General features: G+C 42.6%; 1 protein-coding gene across 1 annotated transcript in view; it reads right to left on the bottom strand.

Annotated features, from left to right (window-relative positions):
• LOC135213264 (coatomer subunit gamma-2-like) overlaps window positions 1-7500 on the bottom strand; it is a 115279-nt gene that overhangs the window by 58652 nt on the left and 49127 nt on the right. The window lies entirely within an intron of this gene.

Raw genomic sequence — 7500 nt, 5'->3', positions numbered from 1 at the left:
AGTCTAAACTGTTGCAACTCACAAAAGGGTAGTCATTAGTGACAAGCAGTATCCTAAATAGCCTATGACCTTTATGAAGGCCACAGTTGCAGTCATCAAATGGAGATCCCCAACCTACAGATATCTTCATGCTAACCACAGGGTGAAGAGCAGAGCAGCAGCTGGTGAACAATAACCAGCCAAGCTGTGAGAGAAGTGATATCAGTAACCAATCCATAATTGTGAAGAAGGACCTTACAACACATAAAAGTCATTTCCTACATGAAAAAGAATCCAGTCAGAAGCACAAAGAAGAGATAGTGACCACCCTCAGTCTATTGAGGCATGATAAAGACAAATCAGTCATAGAAATGGTCAGGCCCTTGGATAAAAACACCCTTTGATAAAAACAAACTTGGATTGTATATAAACTTAACAGGGGGAATGGTAAGCAAACTGTCAAGGAAACGGATACCTCGGTGCATTGGAAAAAACAAGTGACACAGTTATTCACCCACTTTAAATGGTGGACTAGTGTAATTCCATGTAATGTTCACCAAGAAAAAGAATATGACATGGGCAGTATGTTTTGATACTTAAGGAACTTCAAGATATTGGGAAGAAAACAAAAATGGGCTACTTGATCACAGTAAAATACAGAGGTGGCAAAGGAAGTAGCTGCACCAGAAAAGGCAAGAATAGAGCCAAGGACTTTCTCTTCCATGCTCCTCAAGAAAGAGGACAATGAGAAGGGACTGCAATGACAGCACTGCAAAGTTCTGAATGTCATCTGCTTCTGTGACTATGCAGCATGGAGTGCAACATTAAGACTGCCAAGGAAGATTAGACAACTTGGGTGTAAGGAAGCTAACTGTGATTGCTGCTGCATTTCCTGTTATGCAGACTGTAAAACTGGACTTTGGGAAACGTAACATTAGTTTCCACAGAAAATGTACTAAGGTAAGGTGCACCTTTCTATTACTACATCAAATTCAGTGGTTCAACTAAACTGCTGAGTAATATTTCTAATCTCTCAAAGAAGTAGGACAAATCAGTGGGAAGACGCCAAAGGATTGGACAAAATGTAAGACGAAAATAATGCAGCTGAACCAAAGGCATGCTGCAAATAACCTTTAATAACACCCACAGTACTATGGGAATAACTGTGCAGGCACTATATCCCTAGTGGAAAAGCTATTTATCTAACATGATGTACCAAATTCAGTTTGCTAAAAAAAAAAAAGTGGTAGTATGTAGTTTATAAGTAAAATGCAAACCTTAAGGATCAGGTCCCTAAACTTTAAGGTGGTGTTGTAGTGTTGAGGTGCAAGGGACTGAAAGCATTAAAAATGATTAAAAATACTGAAGTGGTGTGACGATGAATAAAAGAATAAATGAACCATGAAATTTCAGGCTATATCACCAATCATCAAGGCACTTTCAGTCATTCAGCACTTAAAACAGTGAAAAGAGGAGTCAGAGTGGTTGGAATGCAGATATCAAAATAAGAAACTGGGAGAAAACCACATGGTTGCACTTAGTAACAAGGAGGCTAGACAACATGACAGAAGAAAGAAGTAGGAACAGATATCCAGTAAAAGGCTAAAAAGTGAGTGCAGCTTGGGATAATGGGACACTGCATTGCATCACTTGAGATGCACCTCAGCACTAACCCCCAACAGGGTGTTCAGATGAAGGAATTCGAAGTTAAGTGGAAGATAAAATAGCAATTGAGTGGAAAATACATAGAGGAAAGATGGAATGAGAATACTATAAGTACATAAGGGAAAAAGAGCAACCGAGTGTGATAGCCCTAGTCTTATCAGGTAAGCCTGGATGACAGAAAATCTCCAAAAGAATAAATGAAATGAACTATGAAAGAATTACAGGAGCATTAAGTACACAAGGAAAGGCGTGTAGTAGGGTTCTGACTGATAAAATGAAGGCTGAACAAGTGATGAGTTCAAGTTAAGAATAGGAAGATGATAAATGGATTGCATTGTGAGGCTGTTTTGCAAGAGGATAAATGGTTAAGGAAAAGAGCTTTTTATGTGGTGTACAGAGATGTAGATAAAGCTTATGATATACAACTGACAACAAAGTAATGTGGAAACTGTTGAGGACATAAGACAGAAAAGATGTCAGCCGAGTTTTGAAATCAACATGATTTAGTATGTAGGTAGTAATTTTGAAGAGATAATAATTGTGGTAATTTTGAAGATATAATAATTGTGGAAGTGGTTACTGACATTGTAATGAAAGTAACTTGCAGGGTGAAGAATGAAAGGTATCAGGAGGATGGAATATTTCCAAAAGGATGGGCGAGAGAAAAAAAATGGTTCCTTGAATAAGAGGATATAATATAATTAGGTGTATCTTAATAATTACAGGGGCATAACAGTCAAATGCAGTATTCATTATTTGGAAAGGTGTCCAAATTGGGCTTTTGACTGATATACCAGACCGCACATAGTGGAAGAACAGTGCAGGTTATGAAAAGGAAGAGGATATATATGTGGATTAAGTGAGGTGTGAAACAAATGCAGAGGTTTAAAGATAAAAGAAAAATCCTTACTGTGGTGTACTAAACATGGAGTGAGCTTAAGATGGATGAGATGCAATGTGGAAGGGATTGAAAATGTACAAAAAGACAAGAAACGTGTTTAGAGAAACTAAGAAATTTTAGAAAATATAGTGCGCCAATGAGAGACTGACTGGTTTAAGATGAACTGGAAAAAAATGATTGGTACTAGACCTCCACTGGAAATTGAAATGCAAACTTTCCCAAAGATGACATATATATATGGCAGGTATGGAATTTTTAGAATGAATGATAACTAAATCTTGTACAAATACGTATGTTTGGTAAGGGGGCCTGACTTAGGAAGGCTGTGGTTCCCGAGGAGAATAATCATACTAATTGTGATTGGGAATGAGTAAATGGTGAGGTAAAGTTTGTTACACTATGTTATACATAGTATATAGAAAAGCAATTACAAGAATAAGGGAGGCAGAAGGTAGATCAGATCATTATCTGAATTAAGCATATATAAGTGAAAATGTTTCAGTTGGAGAGGCAAATCAATAAATGTGGCTGAGGGTAATTCAAATATAATAGGGCAAGTTTACTAAACAGTAGCATATGTGAAGGGCATAAAAGAAAACTGAAACATAATATTCAAGGGTTACAGACACTGAAGTGGAAGGAGTAAATAAAAAGTGTGCAAAACTCATGGATGGGCCAACAGTATAAGCTGGGATATTTGTGGGGATGGTCAGGAGGACAAAAGATTAGTATAAAAAAATCAAGAGTACATAATTAATGAAGAAAAAGAATCGTCACATTGCAGTACTCAAACGGATATACGGTGTACATATAATGTACTCAAGGAGAGTGAGTAGAAAGCATGGGGCATGCTTATGATTTATATGTAAATCTTAGCAAGTATGAGAAAAAATGTGATGAGTTTACAGGTGTATGGTGCTGACACGTTGTTAACTGACGGACCAAGATTTATATGGCATGCCTAGATGAGGCAATGGTTCAAAGAAGGGGTAAGAGTAGTAATAAGTGTTCATCTGTATAAGGATAATGCACAATGATACTCAAGAGTTGTTACAAGAGCATATTACCTAGTACTATACAAGGAAAAGTTATGTGGTTGGATTCTGACTGAGAATTGAATGCAAATGACAAAATGAACAAGTAAGGAGGGAGATATACTATGTGGGCTTAGACAAGCATTAAAGGGTGTGGCTCAAGTATCGTTAGCTGTTGCAAAAAAAGTTTGAGTTTAAAGGGAAAAACTGAATTGCATACACACAGTATACTGAAATGACAATTTGTCCAAAATTGCATTTTTCCTAACTATACAAACCTGAGGTCCTTTTACAATAGGAAGGTACTAGCGGCAGCTGGATAGGTCGTAAGCTTTCGAACAAGGGGTTCGGTAGTTAACTGCTTGTCCGACAGGCGCGCGCGCGCGACTGGGAGGTAAACAAATCACTTTTGCTTTTGGCCCAAGCAAAAACTGCAGAGTGAGGGGTGGCATGAGGTGGGACTATGAGTAAAAGGACCTCAGGTTTGTATAGTTAGGAAAAATGCCATTTTGGACAAATTGTCATTTGTTCCGACACGGCATACAAACCTTCGGTCCTTTTACAATAGGAAGACTCACTTCTTGGTGGGAGGAATCTGAGTCTTTTGTGAACAGACTGGTGTTCGCCCAACCTTGGAATGCCTCCCTGGTCGTAAGAGCGAGGGAGGGATCCAAGCCTCTGTCCGATTGATCGGGGTGTGCACCGCAGGATCAATGGTCAGACCTCTGGACCAAGTACTAAGAGAGAGGCAAGCGTATCTCTTCGTACCAGCAAACAAGAACAAGTTCCTATTTGCAAGAGGCAACATAAAGTTATGGTTTGTCTCTTGTTGGCATCCACTTCCCCCCCTTGTTGTAGGAGGAAGTGGTGGATATTCGCTCCCATCCCATAGTGACAAAGGGATAGGATGGGGCTCTGTCGAGTAGCTCACCGGCATCTCGTCCTTATTCCAGCAAGGTGATGACCGTATCCCTCTACCCACAGGTAGAGGGGGAGAAAAAGATAGGAAGAGAAGCCAGTCACTCTCATTCACTTATCTATTCTTACAGTCACACCAGGATCGATGCTGTTCAGCCTGCTAGGATCTGGGTTAGCTACACAAACATGTTGAGCAGCCACCACGGGTCCCAAGGAAAACGATCCAAGGACCTGTGGGCAATATCCAAAAGGTAGAAGGAGGTGCCAGTGGTCTGGTTGTACCAGACCCACCCCTGCCTTCAGTACCTGCGCCACGGAGAAGTTCTTGTGTAACTCGAGGGAGTGTACTTCTAGGTCATCTTGGTGCTGACGAAGAGTCTTCAACACTCAGCCTGGGATGTCGAGTTTCTTCAGAAAGCGCGGTCGCGCTTTCCACAGGACAAAGCAGCATCTCCTTCGCATCGAAGGCGTGAAGTCCATTAGGGAGGGGATTGTGAAGGACTCTAACCGATCGTCAGGAACCGAAGGGTTCAGAGTCTTCGCTACGAATTCGGTATGAAATCGAGCGTCACGAATCCCCATCCCCTGGATGCTTGACTTCGCAGGAAAAGTCATGCAATTACCCTCAGAGGAGAAGAATGGGAAATCGGTCGGTATGACCTATCCCTCTTCTCGACTTCGGTGATGTCCTGTACAATATCTCTAGGTCTATCCGTCTGCAGCGAAGTTGTTGTTCTCGGTAGTGGATAGGACACCGACACTCAATGGTGGGATGTCGATGGTATGGGTACTGGTGACAAGCCGTTAGGACGAAGAAAGGACTGTTATGGAACAACCGAACTAAGTCCACAGCGAAGTTCGTAACAGACTTGGGCGCTCTGACAGCTGCCGACTGACTGCGTTCGGTAGGAGGCAAGTTGTCCAAGCACCCGAGCAAGTCACGTGACCTTCGCCTTAAAAGGGTTATGCCAAGAGACTAAACAAATAATTTGTTCGTCACCGATGCCAGAAGGCAAGGTGATGACTCTCTTAAGGCATGTGCCCAACAGGCGAAAGTCAATTGCCTTCTAGAGACCGAGGTCCCTGATGGCAAGATATCTCATAGTATAGTTGATTCTCGGCTAAGGAGAAACAACACTATGTGTCGTTGAAGACGAAGGTGTACAGATAATGCAACCTACGTCTTCACAGCTGAACCGAGAGAAGGATTCTCAAGATTCTGAACCTGTGCTACAAAGACTGAGAACGCTAACCGCTATTCATTGCTGTCCGGTGAGGATCGTAGTTGCAATAAAAGCGGAGCGCTTTTCAGTAATGAAGACAGGGAAATACTGCCTGAAGAACTGCTTCTCATGGGCTGAACATTTGGAAGTAGAGCTGTCAGGTCGGAGAGTAGGCGATGCCTTCTGACATATCTGCTAATTCGGGGTGAGCAATGAATAATTGCACACCTACGAATACGAGATATTTTGAAGACAAACTCAGATGTCTGCAAAAATCATTCGCATTATCGCGGTGCGATGCAGCGGGTGACTAGTACAGACTTCTGTAACCGTGCGGTAAACAGAAAGATGAAAGAGTCCAAGAGATATCTCTGTTGAAAATTCTCGCAATGTCGAAGGCGATGAAATCGAGCGTCACAGCAGTAGATGGTCCTTCATTATTGCGAGAATCCCTGTTAATCAGAGACCTAAGTCCATGATTGTTGGGCAGAGATACGGTTCGGTAGTCAATCAAACCAGGGGAGAGAGAGACGTAACCGACCGTGCATCTCCGAGACCTAGCTGATACTGAGCCGCTATCAGGCAGTTCAATACGCAGTAGCTCTCTGTGACTCGTCATCCTGAGTTGCCAGGTAATCCATTATTCCACGAAGGAATGCGTTCGGCTAGAACCATCGAGCATAAAAGAATGACGCCTCGAGCAATTATATTTTAACCGAAACGGATTTCGGTAAATACAAAAGCTGATTTGGTGTTGTCATGACAATACCAAGTATCTAAAATCGAAACTGATAACTGCTGGGAGGTTGCAGGCAACCCCGAGTTGCAGTTCAATTAAGATACAATTCGTCTCGGTCACAAACCGTAGAGTTAACTACGGTATGACGCCTACCCCACCCCCCGGACAATTCAACTGTTAAAAGAATCATGTCGCGAGGGTAATATACGTAGTATATTTGTAGGTTCTGTACCACGACCTCCATCCTAAATTCTTTTCCTCTCGAGGAATTGAGAATAAGGATTGGAGATCGACCGCCTTCGTTCTCTAGGTCAAGAGAGTGAAGGAGAAGTCTTTCCCAAAGGAAAGCTTTTTCAATGGTGAACAGAATACCGAAGACGATAGTTCAAGCCAAACTGGAAGTTCCCGTCCGTTCTTCTCTATTCCAGGTTAATCGCCTACTGTGAGATACTCTTCTTTCAGCAGCAGTCTTCTTCCAAATGCTAGAAATTACAGGAATTCGAGCATAAGCGAGGTTCCCGATTATCGTGTAACAATTATCGGGGATTCTCGCTCACATTTGGACCGTGGTCTCGCCTAAGTGTTTGGAGATCGTAAAAAACTCGAACACTCTGAGTGCGCTAGAAAATTCCGTAGAATTCTAAGCACTCTGCGAAACCCCCCACCGAATTCGTCAAACGATATCGGCTGGTGATCCTCCGATTCCCGTAGAAATCGAGAAAGGGGCAGGATCCCTCCTCAACGACCGGGGCTTACTTCAGGTAGGACCCGAAGGTCCCCCCGGTAGCGCAGCCCCTAACGTGGGATCTTACAGAGAAATCTGTAGATCCCTCCCCTTTCCCTCGTAGCCGTAAGGAGAGAGAGAATGGGGGAGGAATTGGATACTGGCTCGCCTTCCCAGTGGAACTAGCAGTTGGAGAAGAAAAGGAGCAGCCATCGCCTTTACGGCGATGGCCTCTCAGAGCCTGGGAAAACGTATCGTCAGGAGAAAACGTTTTCCCGAGGAGGGTTACGAACTCATACTGAGGTAAGGGTCTGCCG

Source organism: Macrobrachium nipponense, chromosome 42 (assembly GCF_015104395.2).
Source record: "Macrobrachium nipponense isolate FS-2020 chromosome 42, ASM1510439v2, whole genome shotgun sequence".
In the NCBI taxonomy this organism is placed as follows: Eukaryota; Metazoa; Arthropoda; class Malacostraca; order Decapoda; family Palaemonidae; genus Macrobrachium; species Macrobrachium nipponense.
The sequence above is the reverse complement of the archived record's forward strand: the minus strand, read 5'-3'. Positions and strand labels throughout refer to the sequence as shown.